This window comes from Typha angustifolia, chromosome 13 (genome assembly GCF_048772165.1).
Source record: "Typha angustifolia cultivar Huaian chromosome 13, ASM4877216v1, whole genome shotgun sequence".
Classification (NCBI taxonomy): Eukaryota; Viridiplantae; Streptophyta; class Magnoliopsida; order Poales; family Typhaceae; genus Typha; species Typha angustifolia.
In genome coordinates, this window is record NC_133251.1 from 9365272 (window position 1) to 9371995 (window position 6724).

Below are 6724 nucleotides of genomic sequence, written 5' to 3' on the forward strand. Positions count from 1 at the left end.
GGCCAACGGTTTACTATCCGCACGGACCAGCGTAGCTTACCCTACTTCATGGAGCAACGTGTGCACACCCCAGCCCAACAACGGTGGGTCACGAAACTCCTTGGGTATGACTACGAATTAGTCTACAAAAAGGGGATTGAGAATCGAGCGGCCGATGCTCTTTCACGCCAACTGGACACGAGTGAGCTTGCCTCTTTCTCAGCACCAACATTTCCTATACCTTTAGATATGTGGGGAACCAATGCAGAAGATCATACCATGGAGGAGCTTGAGTCAGAGTTCAAAGATCGCTTCCCAAATTTCAAACCTTGAGGACAAGGTTGCGGAAGCGTGGTGGATTGATACGATTTGGATTTCACCGACGTCGTCTCGAGCATGGATTCACTTTAGGAGTGTTTTTATTTCATGTTTTAATGTTTAATTTTCATTAAAATAAGTTTTCTGTAAGTCGCGTTCGAACGCGGATGGAGTGAGTTCGAACGCGGTTTGTGAACGGGGTTGTGAACGTGGGTGAAGAGAGTGCACTTTGCGTTCGAACGCGGTGCGTTCGAACGCACTGTGAATGCCTGCATCACATTTGCAAATACCGAGAGGCGCGTTCGATTGTGCGTTCGAACGCGGTCGACGAAAATTATGTTTTAGGGTTAATTTGAGTTGTTGGTTAGCCTATAAAAGGATGTGTAGGGCAACCAAAATTGATTATTGATTATTGAGATTGAGTTTTGCCTTGCCTCCTTCGTCTTCTTCGCTCCTGTTCTCTCAATCCCCAGCGACGCCGCTTCTAATCTCCCTCGACTGGCCAATCACCCTAGTCCCTTAGGAGTGGCCCTCTCCTCCCCCTTCTTCCAATCTATCCAACACTTGCCCTAACCCTTCCATCAACCATAACCCTTCCACCACCACTTTTTACCAGTGCCACCTCATTAACGCCGGTCCTCCACCAATCACCATTACCTAGGATCTCGTGCCTCCATCCACGGATCCAAAACAGACCATCCTAACATTCGTCCACTAAATGAACGATATATCGAGCTCCCCAACTCCGATTTGCCTAAAAGTTGATTTGTTGGAAAGCTCTTTTCCGGGGCTACCACATATCAAAATTTCACATTGATCCGATATCGGAATATTTCGAGATCTTATTTTAAAGTTCCGTGCCAGATCTAGTCCAGATCAGGAAATTGGAAGAGATCGAACCTTAGCCTAAGGGGAGATCGTATCAATTTGGTATCAGAACTCCATAGCCCCAAAGAAGAGATCGTATCATTATATTTCTTTTATTTTATGTGGTGCAGTCATCAAACATTAATGTATAACTAATTCATCCTAATACCTTTTAAACATCTCTATGTTTGGATTCGTGAAAGAGGATGGAGGAGGCAGCATTGTGTGTGCTTGGTCCTCTTGCCTTTGGGTGTCTGTGTATGGAGGTGTAGAATTCCTCTCTTTCGCGTGCGTGGATGTCTCCCATTCTTCTTCTCTTCTTCGACCCGCCATGGATCTAGTGGTTGGCATCATTGTGGATGCATGCCAAGGAAGGTTGGCTTTGATACCAACTTGTTATAGTTGCCTTTGGTGAAGATGATTTTGTATCCAATTTGATAATCTAGACAAAACTCAATACAAAACTTGCGAAGGTAACTAAGATTGATTCAACTGTTGGAACAATTTGATATTTGGATATATTGTTCCTTTGTGAATTAGGAATCCAAGCAACCAAAATCTCATTGATCGATGAGTAGATTGAAAGTTATGTAGGAAACAATAATCGAAGATCATGAGGTAGTGGGATGGACGTGGATTATTTAATTAGGGTTATAGGAGATAACTATGGGTATGGTGGATGATTTAGTGCTTTGAATAAGATGAGTGATACGATCTCCCCTTGAATAATGGTTTGATATATCCCATTTTCAAATCTAGACAGGATCTTGTATGGAACTTTAGAAGAGGATTCCTGAAGATATAGCTGTCGAATCAACATGAAATTTTGATAGGTCAAAGCCCTGGAAAAGAGCTTTCCAATGAATCTAATTTTAGGAGAATCAGACGGGGGGATACAACGATATCTTCAGATAAGTGGGTGAACATTAGGGAGTCCGTTCTTTGGATCCGTGGATGGAGACACGGGATCCTAGGTGGATTATGCAGGTGGTAGGCCGACAGTAATGGGATAGCACCGGTGAGTAAGGTGGTGGTGGGAGGATTATGGATGTTGAAAAGGATTAGGGCAAGAGTAGAGAGATTTAAAGAAGGGGGAGGAGTGGGCCGCTCCTAAGTGACTAGGGTGAGTGGCTAGTCGAGGGAGGTTAGAAACGGTGGAGCCGGGGGATGAGGGAACAAGAGAGAAGGAGAAAGAAGAAGATTACGGCAAAAACTCAATTCATTCAATATCCTCTTTTCGGTTGCCATCCACATCTTAAGAGGCTAACCAAACAATTCAAAATGATAATTATTAACCCTAGAAATAGTGGCTTTCTATCGATCATGTTTGAACAAAATCGAACGCATTCAAACTCACCAAATGTGTTCTCTGTATTTGTGAACGTCTGTAGGCGTTCGTAAGTGCATTCGAATGCACCCACCCAATGTTCGAATGCATAATTCTCGTTCTCTATATTTGTGTACGCCTACAGGCGTTTGCAAGCGCGTTCGAATGCACTCACCCGCGTTCAAACGCAACCTACAAAAATCTTATTCTTTTTTGAATACTAAAATAATAAGAAAAGACACTCATAAGGTGTATCCATGCTCGAGATGACGTCGGTGAAATCCAAATTGTATCAATCCACCATGCTTCCACCACCTTATCCTCAAAGTGTGAAATTGGGGAAGCGATCCATTATATATGACTCAAGCTCTTCCATGATTCGATCCTATGCACTGGCTCTCCACAGATCTGAAAATAATGGGAAGGTTGGTGCTAAAAACGAAGCGAGCTCACTTGCATCCAGTTGGCGCAAAAGGGCATCGGCGGCTCTATTCTTGATCCTCTTTTTGTAGACTAGCTCGTAGTTATACCCAAGGAGTTTCGTGAACCACTGTTGTTGTGCCGGAGTGTGCACACGTTACTCTATAAAGTAGGGTACGCTATGCTGGTCCGTGCGGATATGATAGGTTACGGCACAATTCCTTCAAGATCTAAATTTATTTTAGGAAGCAGTCCGTACAATCGAAAGAAAATATTCACCAAATATTCTCCCAAAGCCAGAAAATTATGAAACTAAGTGGGATCAGATTGCAGGGGACTCGATTGAACTTCAGTTTGGCCAACCATCCACAGATGGATTGCCAAATAGAAGTGGTCAATTGAGGCATTAAGAAGTATTTGAGGTGCTTTGTTGGAAAGATGCCGAGACGATGGCTGGAGTTCTTACCGTGGGCAGAGTGGTCTTATAACACTGCCTACCAAAGCAGCATTGGCATGACTCACAAAGAAGAAGGGTGGCTCGATAACGTGGGTGATGGTGGTTGTGATGGGTGGAGTGAATGTTAGGGTTATGGATGGGTATGGAGGTGAAGGTGGATAGTGGATGTGATTAAGGGATATAGACGAAGGGAACAAACTGGTTGAGATCCCAAAGAAGAGGGGTGGCTCAATAGACGAGAGAGATTAGAAGTTAGGAGAAACCTTGTCAACTATAGAAGTGAAAGGATGGTGAAGAGGGAAGAGGGAGAAGTCTAGAGAGAAGATAGAAGGTATTTATCTAATCGCTCTTTAATTAATAAAGTAAGAGATTAATCATAGATAGTGGTAAGATAATCATGATTAGTTAAATATCCAAAAGCATGACTCTATAAGATTATTATTTGATGCTATGTAAACTATAATAGTGAAGTATGTCAATTATGCAATATATAGAAAAAAATAAAAGTTATTATTATATTTGCAAAAATTTTCTTTTTTCTGTACAAGTTTATCTGATCGCTCTTTAATTAACAAAGTAAAAGATTAATCGGAAATAGCGGTGAGATAATTATGATTAGTTAAATAACCTAAAGCATGACTCTACATGATTATTATTTATTTTTATGTAAATTGTAATTGTTAAGTATGTAAATTCTGCAATGTATAAAAAAATAATAAAAGTTATTTAAAATCAATGAAAGTTGTTATTATATTTGCGAAAGTTGTTAATATTTTTTATTTTTTTTCTTCTACTTCTTTTTTTCTATTATTGTTTCTTCTTCGTCCATCCCATAACCATTCTTTTTTTTCTATACATGTTTATCTAATCGTTCTTTAATTAATAAAATAAGAGATTAATCAAAAATAGTGTTGAGATAATTATGATTAGTTAAATAACAAAAAGCATGACTCTGTATGATTATTATTTGTTTCTATGTAAATTATAATGGTGTATAGGAAAAACAACGAAAGTTGTTAAAAATCAATGAAAGTTATTATTATAAAGAATGGTTGTTAATATATTTTTTTCTTCTTGTACTACTTTTTTTCTTCTATTGCTTCTTTTTTTCTGCTATTGCTTCTTCTTCTTCTTTCTTCTTCTTCTTCTTTCTTCTTCTTCTTCTTCTATGCCTTAGTTATTCTTTATTTTTTCTATACAAGTCTCTCTAATCGCTCTTTAATTAATAAAGTAAGAGATTAACTAGAGATAGTAATGAGAATTTATATTTCCTTGCCTTTTAACAACTTTTATCTTTTTTCTATACATATTTTATTATCTTTTAATAACTTCAGTGGCAAAATAGATTAAGAAAAAGAAGCAACAACAAAAAATAAGAAAAAAAAAGATATGTTATTGTGGTCGATCTCACCGTTGGATCCTACTAAAATTTAGATATGTTGTCACTAGATCTCGAGATATCAACCAAACAGTAGCCGAAGGTGAGGATGAATCTTGGCTTGTTAGCCCTTCAATTGCTAGATAAGTACCAAGAGAACTCTTTTAGAGTGAAGAGGGAGAAGTCATGACAGAAGAGAGAGTTTAGAAGTTAAAGGAGGCCGACCAAGGACTTGGACGTGGAAGGAAGGAGGTGGGAGAGGATGCTGACAGCTAGAGCAAGGAGGAAGGAGATAGGAGCAGTAATACCAATGTAATTATCAAATTAAGATCAAATTAGGATTTCCTCCACATATTTATAAAGACTCACTCTAGACCGATTTTGATCAAGACTTGATCAACCAACTCAACTCAACTAGCCCAAATCGAACTCAGTTTCATCATGCATCTCATGACTCAACTAAAAGGATTTATTGACTAGTCTAGACTCAATTAACCAATTAACAAGTTGAGACCATATTTAGCAAGTACTTGAGTTTATAGCTCAACTATCAAGGCAACTACCAAAAAGAAATACAAGAAATCAAACTGGATAAATACACTCATCCTAATGAACCCAAATGCTGTGAATGGATCCAATCTGATCAAGTCGTATCAAAATGATTAGAGAGACTTGTATAGAAAAAAAAAATATATATATATATATATATAGAAAACAAATAGCAATAGCAAAATAAGAAAAAGAAACAACAACAAAAAGGAAGAAGACAAAAAATAAGAAAAACCAACAGCACAAGAAGAAGAAAATAATAATTTTTGTTATTTTTTAACAACTTTTATTGTATTTTTCTATACACTTTCTATATATTATAGAATTTATATATTTTGCCATTATAATTTACATAGAGACAAATAATAATTATGCAGAGTCATATTTTTAGTTATCTAACTAATCCTCATTATTTCACTACTATCTCCATTAATCTCTTATTTTATTAATTAAAGAGTGATTAGAAAGACTTCTATAAAAAGAAGAATTAAGACATAGAAAAAGAAATAGCAGTAGAAGAAGAAGAAATGTTTGAAAAATTTATGAATTACAATTAGAATCAATGTTTAATCAATGTTTCAAAAAGAAAACTTAATCTATGATGGAAATAAATTACAGTATTTATTTAAAAAACTTATGAATTATACTTAGAATTTTGTACTTAAAAATAGAATTTCATACTTAAACTAGGAATTATTCGTTTCGTCGGAGATCATGATGTCACCGATTTTACGCAATTAGTTTCATAATTTTTAGACGTCAAATAATTATCTTTTGAATATTTTTTCAAAACTTTGCAGAATTGAAATTCTGCATTTAAGTACGAAATTCTGACTGTAATTCATAATTTCATATTTAAACAAGGAATTATTCATTTCGTCATAGATAGATTTCTAATATGAAGAAACTCTAAATACAGAAGTTATAGATCATGATGTCACCAATTTTATCCAACTAATTGCATAATATTTAGACGTCCAATAATTATCTTCTAATATTTTTCTAAAACTATGCTAAATTGAAATTTTATAGTGTAGGTACAAAAAGAAGAAGAAAAAAAAATAGCAGCAGCAACAAAAGAAGAAGAAAAGAAAAATTAACACCAACATATGAAGTAGAAAATGAAGAAGATAAAGAAAATGAGTACAAGGCAATTTCTCTCTCTTATAGTGTCTCGCCAGTATTTAATGATGCATTAAATAACAGAAAGGACAAAGTTGGAAGAAAAATATGAAAAAAAAACTTCAAGTGTAAAAGAAACCAAAATTGACCTTGCTTTGCCAAATCAAAAACTATTTTTAGTGCAAATAGCCCATATTCTTATGACCCATTTTTTGGTACTATACATATCATGTTGATATTTATCATTAGACATATTCTTAGATATAATGGGTTATTTACTTAGCGTCTAGCTCATGAGGACGTATTA